The sequence below is a fragment of the Megascapheus bottae genome, chromosome 27, assembly GCF_031878675.1.
Source record: "Megascapheus bottae isolate mThoBot1 chromosome 27, mThoBot2.hap1, whole genome shotgun sequence".
NCBI lineage: Eukaryota > Metazoa > Chordata > Mammalia > Rodentia > Geomyidae > Megascapheus > Megascapheus bottae.
In genome coordinates this window covers 10,854,317-10,871,940 of record NC_143535.1, presented here as the reverse complement: position 1 = coordinate 10,871,940, position 17,624 = coordinate 10,854,317, and the positions used below count along the sequence as shown (strand labels likewise).

Below are 17,624 nucleotides of genomic sequence, written 5' to 3'. Positions count from 1 at the left end.
ATATCTCATGTGAGATCTCATTATCCTGATGTAGATGATTTCCTGTCTCTCATTTCCTTGTGTGTCTTTATCCACATATTAAGTTCTCATTACCTACATATGGAGTTCTCTTCTTTCTGCCTTTTAGTCTGAATAAACTTGGTTCAATTCTAGAGTCTACCTTGCCTCATTTGCACTCTGCCCCTCCTTTATCCCACCTTCACTCTCTCGCTCTCTTTCTCTTTCTTCTATCCATGACTAATTTCAAATATTACCTTTCAATTCAGTTAAGATACTCTATCCATTCTTAGTATTCCTGTCTTCAGTTTGTGTAAATTGTTAAACAAAATATAATAAACCACATATCTCATTGACAACAGCAATCTATTTCTTGCTGTTCTGGAGACTGAGAAGTTCACAGTCAAGACAGCAACAGATTGGACATCTGCTTTCTCTGGTTCATAGATACCAGATTGTTGCTGTGTCTTCATGTAGTAGAAGGGCTAGCTACCAGTCAGTGGTCTCTTTTATAAAAATCACTGATCCCAATCATCATCTAAGCAACCAGGGCTCAACTTCCTAACAAGATCACCGTGGAGGTTAGGGTTCAGTGCATGGGTTTGGAATGGTACAAACATTCAGACCATTAATATTTTCTTTCTTCTCCTCAGGCCTCCATTCTCTGTGTTCCCCAAGATTGGATCTCTCCATCCCTGTGCTAGTCTCAGTGCACTGTAATCACCCACCATTTCTATTAGTTGTGTGTCTGTTAATGCTAGAGATTGTATCTTATTCATTAAAAAAAAAATCCATCCAGCCAATGTCAGGACTTGAAATTGAACTCAGATTTTCACTACTAACCTCTTTACTTCTACATTATTCTGTCTCTCAGCAGATTTTTTTGTGGAGAGTGGGGAGGGCAGGAGATTTTTTTCCTAGCACCTTTAAACTCATACAAATTTAGGCTTCTATATTTGCTGCGGGTGTCTACACCTCTTGTTTACTCACTCATTTCTTACCCCCAAAAGCATAATACATGGCGATTTCTTTCTTACTGAAGAGTATTAAGGCTGAAACATTTATGGTTAAGCAAATCCTTCAGATCACACACCAACCATATAAAAAATAGTGGGTAGTGAGATCACAAAAAAAGTCTCAAGAGTTTACAAATGAACTGATTCTGGAATTTGCTGCAGAAAACTGAACCTGGCCAGAAAGAGAATGCTATTGCCAGGTGTGGGAGGTTGGGACTGAGGTAAAATGCAAGGCTCCACTGAGAAACCAAGGCCGCTGATGATTTACTTTACCTTAATCTTGTCCTTGCCTATCGATGTGTTATTCCAGAACCTAAAGTGATTAAAAAATACCTGTGACTCAAGCATTTTGAGAGATGGAGTTGCATCTGTCTTGGCCTCTGCCATGAGTTCAACCTCTAACACTATGCCTGGGTAACCACTGAGCATTTTTGGTTCTTAGGGAGATTTGGAGAAACTAAAGTGAATCAAACAATAACCATTTTATCTTTTAGAGCAGACAAAGATTAAAAACAACATTTTAAAGTGGTTGACTTGGGTGAGATGAGCAATAGATCATTATATCTCCAAAACAAGGGTGGGTTATTATTTTCTTCTTTACTGGATTTTTTTTTTTTTTTTTTTTGCCAGTCCGGGCCTTGAGCTCAGGGCCTGAGCACTGTCCTTGGACTTTCTCAAGGCTAGAGTTCTACCACTTGAGCCTCAGCACCACTTCTGGCTTTTTTCTATGTATGTGGTACCGAGGAATCGAACCCGGGTCTTCATGCATGCTAGGCAAGCACTCAACCACTAGGCCAAACTCCCGGCCCATCTTCACTGGATTTTTATAAAAATAATCTAATATTTAAGAGAACTAGATAAAGATGATGATAGGCTACCAGATGTGAGGCACTTTGGAAGATGTTCTGACTTTTGTTGTTGTTGGTCATATGGCTTGAACTTAAGGTCTGGGTGCTGTCTCTGAACTTTTGTCCTCAAGGGTTAGGGCTTTACCACTTTGAGCCACTGCTCTCCTTCTGGTTTTCTGGTGGTTCACTAGTGATTAGAGTCTCCTGGGCAGGTTGGCTTTGAAGCATGATCCTTAGATCCTTTGAAGCATGATCCTCAGCCTCCTGAGTAGCTAGAGTTGCAGCTAGAGTTGCACCAGTGCCTGGATACAATGGTTTATTCTGTTGTTATTTGTAACTCATTCTTCTGCCAGTGATTTATTGAATATTGACTTGATGTTGTAATCGACATGACCTTCATGCTGTGGCCTAATTGAAGGTTTCAATCTGAGAACCCTCTTTGTCTAGCTGTAGAATTTTAAGGAAAGTGGTGGAATAATCTGAGGGCGACCAGCTACATAGTTTTAGAAATGTATGTTTTTCCATTCATATTGCTTAGTTTCTAATATATGAATACATAAACATATACTTATACATTATGAAGTATGCTTATTTATTCTGCATGTCATATATTATAGATTTACTTAATAAATAAACATATAATCTATACTTACCTGTTATATAACATATATTATGCATAATTTATAGCACATATTTTAATTATAATATAATTTATAACATGTATTTTATATAATACATGTGTTACATATTTATTTAATTTTTTTTTTGAGCTGGAGTCTTGTTATACAGCTTAGGCTAGCCTGGAACTGCCTATGTAGCCCAGACTTGCCTTAAACTCACAGACTTCTTACTTTAACCTCTGAATGCTGGTATTACCAGTGTGTACCACCATGCTGGGCTGTAAGAGGTATTATGAAATGTGTATGTTTTGTGTAAGATAAAGGTGGTTTACCTAGGAGAAGTGCTGTTGGCTGAGAATGAGCTACTGGCTTAGCCACCATGTTCTGGGCTGTGGTCAACAGCCTGTGTTTTATTGGACAATGTCCATCAATAGAGTTTGGTTAAGAAAAATATCTATGAAAATCTAGATTGAATTCCAAGTTCCAGGATTTGAGCTTCTGCTTCAAATGGCTAGAAACTCACTCTTACTTGGGACAGAAGGTCATATGACTTCAGATACTGATTCAGATCAAATATATCTACAAGGCCTAAGCACTATGGCAGTTCACTCATACTTCCTTGGCAATGAATGATGGACCCAGACAATGGGAAGATTTCATAATGAGCATATTCTATGTTATCTCTGCCCTCTTACTTCTATTTTTTTATAATGTAACTTGTCAAAGTGTGTAATTATTTTAATGCCTTCTCATATGGTAATTGGGATGGAGGTTGAATGAGGACTTAGTTAGATAGATAGGCTTCATTTTTTTTTAAGAACAGTTTCAGATTTACAGCAAAACTGAGTAAAAAGTACCTAGAGATTTCATTTTTCAGCCCTCCATATATACAGCCTGCTCTGTATCAATGTCTCCCACCAAAGTAGTCTATGTGCCATAGTTAATCAACTTACACTGACACATGATTATAAAAGCCCAAAGACTATAGTTTCTATTAGGGTTCCCCCTTGATGTTGTACCTTCTGTGGAATTGGCTGAATGTATAACAACGTTATGCACTTTGACAGTCTGGCCATCTGTTTCTCTCACTTTTGCTCTTTTGACCTTGTGCATTCTGCCATGGCATAATGCTCATGAAGCCCCTCAGTGGATGCAGCCCCTCAGTTTGGTGCTTGCTAGCCTCTAGAGACAAATAAGCTTTGTTCTTTATGAATTACTCAAGCTTATGGATTTTGTCATAGCAGCAGAAAAATGGACTAAGCTGGGTTATAGTTGAGTTGAAACTATAAACAAATGTTTTGTTGACAGACTTGTATGCCAGTCTTCATTCTTCCTTTTATAGGAAGTTGTATGGTTCAGGTTCCCTTATAGGATTCAGGATATATGGGAGAACACAAAATTCTCAAAAGAGCTTGAATGCCTTGGAAAAGCCCAAGAAGGCAAGAGGAGAAAGAACCCCGGAGCTGTGTTTCTAACATCCGTAGCTATTAAGGAACTTTCAGGTTTCTTATTAAGAGTTTGAATAAGGATTATTTAGGCCAAGACCAGGGATTGGTTTTTAACCCCTTGGTAGACTCTTTGGTTAAACACAGAGAAATTAATCCAAGAAAGGCCTGCTTGAAAATGACTTAGTAAGCACTGGTGGTTTGCCTTCAGTGTTCCCTTTCCCCCCGCACCCCCCAGGAATCTTGTCCCCATTCTTTATTATTAACTACTGTGCCTCTTTAAACTTATGCAGCACTCCATACTCTCTAAAGCCTTTTTCATGTGTGATCTCCATTTCCCACACTATCCATGAAGAATAGAAAGGCAGGACATGGTAAGTAATTCATAGAGGACTCTAATGATTTTTTCAAGACACACCAGAGTGAAGTGGCATAACAAGGACTGAAACATAGCCATATAGCTGCAAAACCTTTTTATGCTTTTTTTATGGTCTTTTTATGTGATTTCCCAAACTCCATCTGCTCTGTCTTCCATTGCCTCAGGGCCTGAAAGTTCTCAAGCTTATGTGGTACTTCTTTCAGGATGTATTAGGAAGGTTCTGGCAACAGAGATGCTTAAAAGCCAGTGGAAATTCCTGGGGACAGATGTTGGAAAAGCACTGGAAACTTTTTCGTGTTCCTCAAGTTACATCCACCTTCACCCACTTTTCTGCTGCCATGGACTGACTTGTCTCTTATATTATCAACATTGTATTATATAGTCTGTCACATGAGCAGACACACATGCTTCATGCAAATACATGCTCTCCACTCTGCCAGACGTACATACTGCCACTGGTGAAACAAAGGCTGCACATTCTTATAACATATGGGGCCCCATTTTTATTTGTTTGTTTCAATTTTGAAGAAACACCTTTTTGTAGCAGAATGGCTGTACTTACTCTTCATGAGTGAATAAGCTAGCCAAGGGAAAAGACTTTGAGAGTGCTAAGAATATATTAATAACTAACTCAGCAATTTGTACAGTTGGGAAGAGCCATAGAGACTTTTGTCTAACCCTCATGTTCCACAGACATATGTGTCAATTGATATACCTTATTTAGTTGCAAGTAACAGAAAACCCACTATTCATGTCTTACAATGTATAAGGACATACATGTTTGCTTAACATGGAGTCTGGTGGAGTTGTGGGCTAGGTTAGTTCACTGGCTTGTTGGTACTATTTCCCAAAGATATTATGAGTTCCTATGATTTTTCTTCTCTTCTATATACAGATATGGCAATGTTTAAGCATTACCCATAGGAAAAGATCTGAAAGAGGAACCAATGGTGTTTCTGGGGTGATAAGAGAGTAGTTTCCTCTCATGTCATGTTTTTTTAAGGCTTCCTCCTGCTTTCTTTGCCATACATTTTACAGATCCTTGACCACAAAGCAAGTCAGAAAATAGAGAATTCAGCATTTGTGACCTCTGTCATGAGGAAGATTATAGATATGTACTGGGTAGCCATGCATTGGCATCTCCTCATTGTAATCTTGAGAAACAATAGGGACTTTCCTTGTTATAACATAACCCATGGGAGGTAGGACTAGAATTAAGATGTTTTTTTTCAGTTTATTATCTGAAATGGGCAACTGGGTTTGCAGCAAGAGCCTCTGCCCCATAGCATCAGTTCCTCCATTGATCCACAGATGTCAAATAGCCTGAGGTTGGCTGATCAAGGCACTAGAGCTATAAGTTGGAATCTGACTCTTGATGAGCAAGATAGCCTTGATGGCTAAGGGAGGTGGACAGGTTTTTCTTTCTGTCTCTTAGGTCAGTGCTTATGTCCCCCCCACCCCGCCACCCCAAGGTGGCCTATTTTAGAAATTCACAGAAAGTCAGGTAGAGAAAGATCACAGCCTAGATCAATAACTTCCTCCTGGAATGAGAGCAGGAGATGGTTTATTTATGTGCTTGGGTTGCTCTTGAGCACATGTTCAATACCCAAATCCCTGGTCACATGGACATAGATAACACCAAGGAGTAAATTATGAAAACCAAGAGTGATGTCCTTGATTCACATTTTCTTCTGTGTTGATGTAGCGAAAGACAACTTCTATACTTGGCTTCCTTGAAAAACTTCCCAGAGCTATGATTTGGAATTACTTTGATCAACAAATCTCAAGTTCAATATAGGTCAAACCCATCACCTATAATTCCAGGGAGACTAAGTATAAATGGTGTTTGGGGGGGGGGGGAAATCCCATCATATTTTAATGGTGCTGGAGAAACCTGATGCTTTTCAAAGAGAAAGACTTACTTTATAGTGTTATTTGTAATGCTAATAGGTTTTACAAATCTGTTCAGTATATGATATTCTAACGCCTTTTCTTCCTCCTCCCCTTCCTCCTCCTCCTCCTCCTCCTCTTCTTCTTCTTCTTCTTCTTCTTCTTCTTCTTCTTCTTCTTCTTCTTCTTCTTCTTCTTCTTCTTCTTCTGCAGAGATATTTATTTTTTTCTCATGATTCTGGAGGTTTAGTGAATTTGGTTTGACATGCCTCCCTCTAGTAAGAGAGATACACACTGGAAAAAGCACAGTTGGATGGAGTTGGATACTAGGTGGCAGGTGCTCTGGCCTCCAGCCAAGAAGCAGAGAAAGGGAGGGTGCATGTAGTGTTCTGCAGTCCTTTGAGGGCACACCATCAATGATCTAAAGACCTCCCACCAAACTCCACCTGTTAAAGGTCCATTGTGTCTCCCAGCACGGGGGACCTAGGGACCAAGACTTAAAGTGGGGATGCTCAGATAACCCATATGATTTTCTTAGTTTTTTTAAAAAATTATCTTTAAGTAGTTGTACCAAGAAGTTTCCCTTTTAACAAAGCACTGTTTGATATTACCTCGTAGTTTTCTTTATTATTCTACCCCTCTCCTCACCCCAGAAAGGTGCTTGTTATACTAAAAACACACTAAAGTGACTTTCAACTAAATAATGAATTCGTAGCTCAGAAACTTCAAACTGATCCCCCACCCCCAAATCCAAGTGCAAGATTGATTGCTTATCACCTACTAGTTTCTGCCCCAAATCCAAGTGCAAGATTGATTGCTTATCACCTACTAGTTTCTGCTTCTGCATTGCTAATCTTTGATCTTTGTGGATTTGTTTCCTTTTTACATAGTAGAAGACATTAGACTTCCATGAAACTATCCCACAGTTACCTGGAGAAATCTCTGATACTCTCTGTCCCGAATTCTTACAACTTCATTGGTGTTATCATCATTCTCTTTGTTCCTTGTGCCTCCATGTGTCTAGCCTATAGAAATCATCATATTTTTCACTGTTTTGTTCTCATATTCCTATCTTAGAAGTGTTTAAACTCCTGGGGAGAAGAGATGGACTCTGAATTCAGAGTAGGCTTCCTGAGTGAACTGTTCAATGCATGAGTAGTGACTGAGAAAACGGTTTAGGAAAGAGGGAGTTTGGAAGCCTCTGTTTCTTCTAAGGCTTATGCCAGGTGAGGGGAACTCTGTGTGGCTCCATGTATCGTTATGAACAACCCAGCATCTCTTTAAGACAGGGCTAACTTCCGTGGACATGTGTACTATTTGAACAAGGATTAGAATGATTAGCCTGTTGTTCCCTGGGTCTATCTCCCAATAGCCCCAGTGAGGAATGCTTCATGGGTCATCTTTATTACACAAAAGATGAGTCAGATCATTAGTTTGGTGGCTTTATTAAATCTTTTGTTTTCCTCCCCCATGAGGGGATTAATACTGAGGAAACTATTGCCTGTTTCCCTTCCCCATCTGGCTTCTATTCATGACACTCGCCAAGGGGCCTAGAATCCAGTTTTTCAATTTATTTAAGAAAAATAAGTAAAGTTTGCTCCAAACACTCTTTGAATGAGTCACAGAACAATGATCAATATCCAGTTCTGGTTTAAATGAATTTTTTTAAATTAGAAAGTTTCTTAAAAGTATTTAGCCAGGGCTTGTTATGCTTGTCAAGATTGACTCATGGTTCTTTTGGGTTCGTGAGTGAATACTATTGTTAGTTTCCAATTTTCAACAAAACATAATTGGCACCCAACGGCCCCATGATTTTCCATTTTCCTCTGAGCCAATCTTGAGTAGTGGAAGGCAGGTCTGTGCTTTTGTTGTCCTGATGGCTCTCATAAGGCATTGGTTTTTGGCCTTTCTTGTTGGGTTGTTTCTGTCATACTCTAGGCTTGAGGTATTTGGTTGCCAAAGCTTCTACATTTGCATTTTGAGAAGAAAATTAGTAGAAGGTTTGCTTGGAATAATTCCTTTCTCCTACCCTACCATCTTTTTTGAGGGGAGGGCCGGAGAGGAGAGGCTGATTCAAACAATGACAATGTTGGTTTGCAGAGGGTTTTTCTCTACTAAGATGACTTACGTTTCCTTGTCTGTAAAATGAGGAAAATCAAGAACGTATTTCAGTCATTGAAAGGATGCATATGAAAATATATGGAAAGTGCATGTTCACTGTTATCATGACATAGAGTCAGGAGTCTTTCCTCTTGTTATTCCTCTCCCTGGTTTGCTCAGTCCAGTCAGAAGTCACCCATAATGGCTCAAGCCACCAGAACCAACCAGTCTCCTAGCCTCCAAACCAAAAGTGCTTTTTCCTTAAACTGGTTATCTAAAAAGAATGCACGTCCTCTGTAGGTATGCGTTTTCTTAGCTCCTTGCCAGTGAGGATTTACTCTCATTTATCTCTCACTTAAAGTGATCATTCATGTTCAACAGTGAGCAATTGTTTTAAAAAAAGAAGAGTTAAGAAATCTGAATTCTAATTAACTTTATCACTAATTGTTACATAGCTATGAATTACTTTTTGTTGGTAAACAAGACTAAGAGCTACAGAGATTAATGGAGGTTGTCAAGACTGGTGGGAGAACAAAACTGAAAATTTCCATAATGATATGCTACAAACCCAACATTTTGCTTCATTTGATTACATAAAGACAAGCAAAGGTAGAATAGTATTTTCTGTCTTGCCATGTGAGAAGGATGGGAAGGTGAGTCTCTGTGTGTGTGTGTGTGTGTGTGTGTGTGTGTGTGTGTGTGTGTGTGTGTTTTGCCAGTCCTGGTGCTTGAACTCAGGGTGAGGGTACTGTCCCTGAGCTTCTTTTGCTCAAGGCTAGCACTCTGTCACTTAAGCCATAGCACCACTTCCAGCTTTTGCTGTTTAAGTGGTGCTGAGGAACTGAACCCAGGGCTTCGTACATGCTAGACACTCTACCACTAAGCTACATTCCCAGCCCTGCATGGTTTGGTTTTGACATTACTTGTCTATGTTCCAGCCTTCAGAGAGCCCTCCTTAGCTTGCATTCATTGTTTTCTTGTACATTTCTCCAACTAGAAGGAGGTCTAAGTGGAGGCATAATCTCATATGGTTCACTATTAGGTTTATAGTGTCTATTTCAAGACCAGGTACATAGTGTATATATCAAAGTTTGTAGAATGAAAGAAAGAATGAATGAATAGGAAGAGAGCCTAAGGCCAAAGACTGGCTCTTTGAAGGTTCAGCATCTTTTTCTTTATTCCTTTGACCTTGTTTCACTCCAGAGCTACCATGAAGTTACCAGAGGAAAAAGATCTATGACTTGACATGATCCTCCATTCTCTAGTTTCATTGACCATTGTGTAGCCATTGACCAAGTGTGACCTGTGAAGGTAAGTGTGCAAGGTCACTGTCATGTCCTTGAAAAGAAGGTCTTTGGATTCTCCTTCTTTCTTTCCCCTTATCAATGGTGAGATTGTTCCACCCACATCGATAAGGTCATCATTTTTAGGACAGCAGGGGAGAAGAAATGGGAGCAGAGTTTCCTATATTCCTAAATTGGCTTCCAGTCCAGATCTTTATAGGAAAAGATTTAACTTACTGTTATTTGACTTCAAATAAAGCAGAAACACCAAGCCTCTAAAAATAAAACAACCAAACACAAGTTAAATAAAGCTTTGTATCCAGAATATTTATGAGTTCAATTTGCTGATAGGATGGTAGGTCATTTTTTCTTTTATATAAAGCATTAAATAGAGTGAGACAAGTTCAATCTTAACACCACTGACATCAGATTGGTATACAAAGCAACTAGCCTGAAATATAAAGCTGAATTGTAAAGACTACAAGTGCTTGTAGAATTTAAATGGATCTGACACTGACTAAAACTCCTTCCTTGTTTTGTATGGTCCTGGTCAAGCCAAGAACCCTAATATGGCTGCCCTGGAGGAGAGGCAAGGGGGCTGAGGACAGGTGCATTCTCTGGTTGTTTTGGAGTATAGTGATGTGTAGAGCTGAGATTGGTGGTGCTTCTATATTGAGGAGTTTCTTTTATCATTTAATCTGCCCTACCTGTACTTTATAGGTGAGGAACCTACAGCTGAAAGAGATTAAATGACTTCATTCCACTAAGTGATAGAATAAGAATTTATACCCATTACTGTTGGGTATGAAGTCCTTGCTTCTTTCTGTTGCCTGATGTACTGTTGCTTCCTTTGCAGGAAACTGAAAGTCATTGTTTATTATATCTGGGAAGACAGGGAGGAAAAATAAAACTGAGATCTCTAGTTAGCATAATCAGAACTGCTTGAGATAAATTCATCAGTAAGACATTCAAAGCAAGAGAGGAAAAGGGGGAGGGGGAAGAGATACTTTATTTTTCTTTAAGTTTAATCACATTCAATAAGCTTAGAAGTAACAAATGTTGTTTGGAGAATCATTTGCTTGAGATTCCTACAATGCAGTTTGATCTGTGAGAAGAGAGGCTCATTAAACAGGAAGATTATCTGCTTATTTGGAAATGACAAATCTATCCTTATAATCATGGTTGCAAATATATGGGAGCCTGATTATCAGCACATTTTCATAATCTTTGAAGAGATTAATGAGTGATAATTACGTTATTCAGTGGCAAAAGCCTGGGTTTGGAGTATATATATCATAGTAAAATTTTTGCCATTCACATTCTAAAAATGAATCTACCTAATGCAGTACTTTATAATCCCCTGCTTCCTGCTCTTTCCTTTCAGATTCACTAGGAGATTCTTTCTTCATAGTATAGTACAAAGTAATTCACTATTTGGTGACTGTCAGTTACTGCTTTAAAAAATCACACTTGGAGTTTTAGTTCTCTGCTGAGCTAGGATCATTACTCAATATCTGTTGACATTGAAGCTGCAGCAGCCTCTGTTTTCTTCAAGGAAAATGAACTACCTTTTCCATATTGAAGTTTCAGTAGCACCAAAAGGCAGTCAGGAAATTGCACAGTTGATGGTCTTAATTGCCAGATAGGGGCCTTGAGGCCATCGCTGGGTTGCAAATTAATAAAATCCTTCTGAAGCGGAAAGGTCATATTGAAAGAGACTGTAAGGTTTACACTATGAAAACTTAGGATGGCACCCACATGTGCATGAGAAAAATGTTTCCTGATGCAGTCACCATCGTTACTCAGGAATGAAAGCGAGCGCCATAACACTCAGGAGGCTTGCCACTGCGGAGACCCGAGGTCGGAGGTGCCCCACAGAAATATGGGGAAGAAATCTCCTGCTACTGCTATTGCATTTCTTCTCTCCATGTACTATGATGACAAACAGGAGCTTCTTTCAGGTGTAACTGTGTAGATTTCTCTAATAAATCATATAAAAGTCATCTAAGACTCCTTCCAGAAGTGGAAGCCAGGGGTTAGGAATTGGGTTTTCTGCTCAACTCTTCAATTACCTTTGAATTTCTCTATTTTTTTGAGCTTGCAGACATTTTCCTGCAGATCATTTACTTGGGTTTACAGAAGTTATTTGGTTTGATGTAATCCCCCTGGTTGATTCTTGCTTTGATTCCTGTGCTTTGAGATCCTATCCAAAAGCTTAGGGTGCGTGTCTTTGTTTTGATGCTTGTCTTTGCTTTCTTCACTGCTAAGTCTCTGATTAGCTACCCTGAATTCCAGCTTCCATTTTCTTTCAGGTTCTTGGCTCACAGGGCCTGAAATTCTTCCTTCTTTTTCCCCTCCTGGTTTTTCTACTGTTCTATGATGAGTTGTTTCAAAATTTCTGCTTCACAGGGATGCAATGTGGTAGGATTGTGAATCTTCATTCATTTATTCAATTGGCCTTTTTCATTTGTGTTTTCTCTTTTGAATGTTTTATTAGTATAATTAATTTTACAAAAGTTGCATTGTTATTTACATACATGGATATAATGTATTTTGACCCAATTCACCTCTTCTATATTATTCTTTCTTAGTCTTCCTTCCCTGTCCCTCCCATCCCTCCTGTCCCCCTCCTCTTTCGCTTTCTCTCTCGCTCTCACTATCCATACGCATGCACATATGCACACATGCACACATTTGGACACATTTGGAATATATAATCTACTTCCCCACCATCACTCTCTTCTCTCCCCTCCCTCACAAAAGCTGCTTTTTACAATCATGACTATTATTATTTTTTTTAAAGTCTAGATTCTCAAGAATGAAAACATTCAATATCATTCTGAGCTTGGTTTTCTCTCACTTACCATGACTCCTTAGCTAAGGTCTCTGGCTTTTTTCCCCATGCAGATCTGGCTTTGCTTTCTGTTTTCCATTCTTCTCCATCTGATGCTTGGTGTGTCCTATTCCATCTCTTCATCACACACGCTAGTTTTCTTTGCTCTTCTTAGTGAAATCTAGTGCCCAGCCCAGTATCCTTGCCATGAGTCAGATTCTTGATTTGGATGAGAGGGGTTTCGCCTATTGCTTTTTGAGACAGCTTTTTTCTTACATAATTTTCTGTATCTTCATATCATTGCCATAAAATGAAGTTATTCATGTAGGGTGGCTGAGACAAGGGAAGGAAATAACAAACAGTGGGAATTCAGCACAGTCTAGCTTATTATGGTCATTGAATGGAATCCGGTTATTCAAGCTTTATCTCGGCTCTCTGGATGTACTGGCCTTCTCCCCTACAACACTTGAAGCTGAGTTTTCTGAGGCCGTTCCCAGCTTGGGCTGAAGTCCCAGTGGGCAAATGCTTCATCTTATTCATCCTTGGCTTTCCATTGCCTGCTGCAGTATCCAGCACAGAATGCTGCACTGTTACTGTTTATTGAACAATTGAACCTCTTTGGCCTGGGGAGCTTCTGGTAAATTCTTAAAAATAAGCAAACCCAAACTAAAGAAGCACTACATGTAGAGAAAAAGAGAGACCTGGGGAGGAAAGAAAATCAAGGTCCCCTGACATACCATGTTCACAGTTTTGGTTGTGGAGGAGCAGCTAAAGCAGGTAAAGCACTGTGCAGGGAGTGGCAGGCCGGGCTCTTATTCCTACACCCCAGGTACTAAAGTGGGCACACTGGTCTTGGGTTGGTTCCCTTCATCTTCTTTGTTATCAGTTTGATGCTTAAGCTGATGTTGGCATAGAAGGGACTGAGTGTTGGAACTGATTTTCGTAAGCCATAGCAAAACTGAATAAAGAAACTCTAGGCTTTCACCAAGTTGACACTTGTTCACTTCTAGTTCTCTGGCTGTGAATAGAAGGAGGGAAAAAAAAAATCTCCTGTCTTCCTTAAATAAAATTATATACCATTAGGTTTCTTCTCAATTATACTCTACTTCTTTTAAACCCAAGAAGAGTCATGAGGGAGGCCTGGGCTCAGACATGGGAGGTACCCCACGAATGTGCTAATGATCGGGTACCCAACATTAATTCACTGGAGGCTGGGAACCAGCTCAGGAGGAGAGGATGCAAACTGAAGAGCTCAGTTTCTTTTTACTGTTCTGAGTAATTCCTGTCAGCTCCAAAAGTGTGTCCCCAAGGTAGAAGAGAGAAATCACCGGAGTAACCCAACCAACTGTCTCATGAACGTTGTGCCCATCTGGTGTCACTTGAATGGAGGAGGAACCCATTCCTGCTTATGTGGTTTCTCAACATCTTCTCTCAGCCTCATACACAAGCATCCTGAAAATAGTTCTTACAAGTGCTTTTTCTCTCCCATCTTATCAAATTTCCAGAGATGTCTTAGTACATAGTTGATTGATACTCTGGCTGGTGTTACCTTAGTATTGATCTTCATTCAGCTCCACCACAGGAGTGGAAATTGACAAATACAAAATTCACTACTTCTTCCTTTCTGTACTCTTGGTATTTCCACAGGGTATCCCCGCTAGCATCTGTTGTTATTAGGTTTCTTGATCATGGCCATTCTAACTGGAGTGAGATGGAATCTTAGAGTTGTTTTGATTTGCATTTCTTTTATATATATATATATATATATTTTATTGTAATTAATAGAAGGGTTACATGATGACCAGAGATGTCGAGCATTTCTTCACGTGTCTATAGGCCATTCTTATTTTCTCTTCATTGACCACTATACATTCTTAGATAGGCACTTAAAAAAATTTCAGCTACTGATGACTGTCTGTGGGGTTCTGAAACGCTATTCTAGATTTTGTGTCTTTGACACGAAGGTGCTCTGGAATAGTACTCTGGAGCATTTCTCACAAAAGTGACCCTGGTGTGTATGGTATGATTGGCCAAAGAAATTCATGAACCAAGCCCTATTTATTTTATTGCAAAACCTCAAACCCTTGCTTTTATTGTGAGCTCTCTTATCTTATCCTGCTACTTCAATGGGCACAACTAGGATATCATGTTTTACCAATGATTTCGCCATCTTTTTGGCCAATTAAGTTGACATGGCATCTGTATTTTGCCAAACCTGCAAAAATTCAGTGTGTATCCCTGGAGAGTTTTCATAGAATATTCCCTGGAGTTGGGGTGGGGAGAGTCATGTGACTCCAGTAGGACTCCATGGAGCAAGTCTTATGCCTGCTGTGACCATGGCTTTTTCAATTGGAAAATACATCATGGAGCTTAAATGCCTTTGGCCTCTGAATCCCTAAGGGCCTCTTTGTACATGGGAGGTAAGAATCTGTGAAAACTCAAATGTAAACATCAAATCCTCCAAAATTCTCATAAGGGCACAAGGTCAGGGCAACTGTTCTCTTGCTGTCCTCTTCTTAAACGGTTGGTCCCCCTTTGCTCTTTTTCTATTTGTTTCTTCTTGACTTTTTATCTTTTCTGTGTATCAAACTTTTTTTTTTCTGCACTTCAAGCTAGTATGTTGCTTTTCAATTTCAGTTGGATTTTTTTTACAGTAAGTCATAAACCTTCGAAAATAAGATTTATAATGGAAATGCTGATCCAGCCCAGCCAACCTGGTCAGATAGATATTCTAATAATACTGGATAGTAACATTCCCCAAAATCTAATACACTATAGATTTTTTTCCCTGTGACCCAAATCTTTTCTAACCTTTTCAGTGTCAACCTTTGTGGCTTGCCACATCCATGACTGATAAAGTAAAATGCCTTGGATATGTCTGGGTCACATTGGTATCTGACAGTACAGGACACAGGCTTAGAATTTGAGGTGCGGACCCTCAGTGGTAAAGTCCTAGGACAGGGAAGAGGCCTTGGAGTTTGTTGGAGCAAGGCAGGCTTGGGATGGGTGGGGTAGGTGAATTCAGATGGGATCTGAGACAAGACTACTCCATCAGGTACAAGAGCAGGAGGGAGTTTCCAGGTAGGCAGGTACAAAAACTCAGTGATGACAATAGCCAGGTGATGGAAACAATCCAGATGTCCTACTGCAGATGAATGGATACAGAAAATGTGGCATATATATACAATGGAATTCTACATAGCCAACAGACAAGATAAAATAATGGCATTCGCAGGGAAGTGGATGAATCTAGAGCCAATCATGTTGAGTGAGACAAGTCAAGACCTAAGGAACAAAAGGCGCATGGTATCCTTAATATGCGACTATTAAGTCCAAAGAGTACAAGAGCGAGGGCTCAATAACTGCATACCCAAAGCTGTGGACATGGTAATGGAAATATAAACATAACTATATAGACATAAAAACCTATGAATCTATAGACATAATGTTTTATTTCATAAATTAATATGTTTCTATGACATACAAACCCTTATCCTAATTTTGATTACATTCTAAATACTAAGTCCCAGTGATTGTAAATAGAGATTCCCTCCTTGAACACTTGTTTGTTAAACTTGTCATTTAAAATATGATGTAAAAATCAATGTTAATAAATTCTCTAATAAAAAAATAAAAAAACAACAAAAAAAAACCCTCAGTGATGAGGAATCAGGAAGCAGTTACAGAACTTCAGGCAGAGAGTGGCCTTCTGACATTTGATAGCAGGTCACAGGCCGCTCATGCTTGGTTGTGGTTCCCTGGAGAGTTATGGTTAAACTACTAACATACATATCACACATATCTAAGCACACAGATGAGGTATGTTACATGTTTCTGGCTTAGATCTTAATAAATGGAAATTTCCTGAAGAGATAGAAGTAGCTTATGTTTTTCTTAAGGAGTCCAAACAATGTTAGAAGCAAAATATCCTCTTTGTCAGACAATCAAGCTTGCTGGTTCCTTGATCCTGAAGCTTCCCAGCCTGCAGAGTCTTAAGAAATAGATTAATCTTCTGTATATGTCTCATATTCTTCGTTAAAGCAGCACAAACAATAAGACAAATCCTACATATAATTACTTGTATATGACATCTGGTCATCTGGATTCAAATTTCCTCGCTTAGTTAAGGACATTATCTGCCACACAAGGTTGTGAGGATAATTTGACAATGTACTAGCACATACCAATACATAGAAGCTCATCAATATATCATTTTATGTTATGTACTGCTGTCTTATTATTAACCTTTGTGAGAGAACTAAGTCTTTTACGTGAGATGAGACTGTTAGCAAAAAACAGGCATAGTAATTCCATAAGCATCCTTAGCAGTTCCCAGGAAATCAAGAGTTTTGAAAGGAAGACACAAAGAGCAGAGGTCACCCTGGACTGGCTCCAGTTCTTCCCAGGATGAATGGAAAATTTTAAAGGTAGAGCCCAACACATCTACAACAGCTTCCCATTGTTCATTCTGTCTTCTCACAGCTTGAAATCACTGTTTCTTTCTTTTGTGCCTTTGTCCTTTTTCTGCTTGGCAAGCTGTAGACAGCCTTGCCCCCAGGTTGAAGTACTGGCCAAGGAACCCAGAGCCTTGTTAACTCTTGTTTGAACATGAAGGGTGAAGGGCTTTCCACAATGCCAGTCTGGGCTGAGGTGCGAGAAGAGGAGGCCTTTGCTTTTTGCTTGTCCTTTGGGAGAAACTCAGAGGCAGGTTTCATTGAGCTTAGAAGAAGGGGAGGAGAAAATTGCTTTTGCTCAAAAGATCCTCACACAGTGAGGGGCAGTAGATTTGTTTAACTCTTCACAGGCAGTTTGATGCTTGCTGTTTAGGAAAGGATGCTGAATGTGGTCTTTGTAAAGCAAGTATAAAGGAGACTGCATGTCTGATCTGCAGGCGTGTGATCTGCTTCATGTTTGCCCTCATCAGATATGAGCAATGGTAGGCTTTGTATAGCTTAGCATGGAAAAGATGTTGATAGAACTGGAGGGCCCTCTGGTAGCACTAAGAGCCTAATCTACTCCCTGAGTGTAGGTAAGCCACTTGAGGCCTAGAGGAGGGACTTCTCTGAGGTCACCTGGCTCATTAAAGCTAGTTTATAGTTTGCTAATGTGAGGTTACAACCTATTATCTTCCTATAGCTTCTATTGACAAGTTTGATTCATTATGTTTGAGCAGACAAGATCACAGGTGGTCTTCTGTGGGCAGAGAATAGCCC

At 39.5% G+C, this 17,624-nt stretch overlaps 1 protein-coding gene across 1 annotated transcript in view; it reads left to right on the top strand.

The window, feature by feature from the left end:
• Nucleotides 1–9,518, top strand: part of Ddx10 (DEAD-box helicase 10) — a 171,975-nt gene extending 162,457 nt beyond the window's left edge. Inside the window, exon 19 of the mRNA XM_090319567.1 lies at nt 9,499–9,518. The gene's annotated coding sequence lies outside the window, so the exon portion shown is untranslated. The remainder of the gene's footprint in view (nt 1–9,498) is intronic.
• The last annotated feature ends 8,106 nt before the right edge of the window (nt 9,519–17,624 follow it).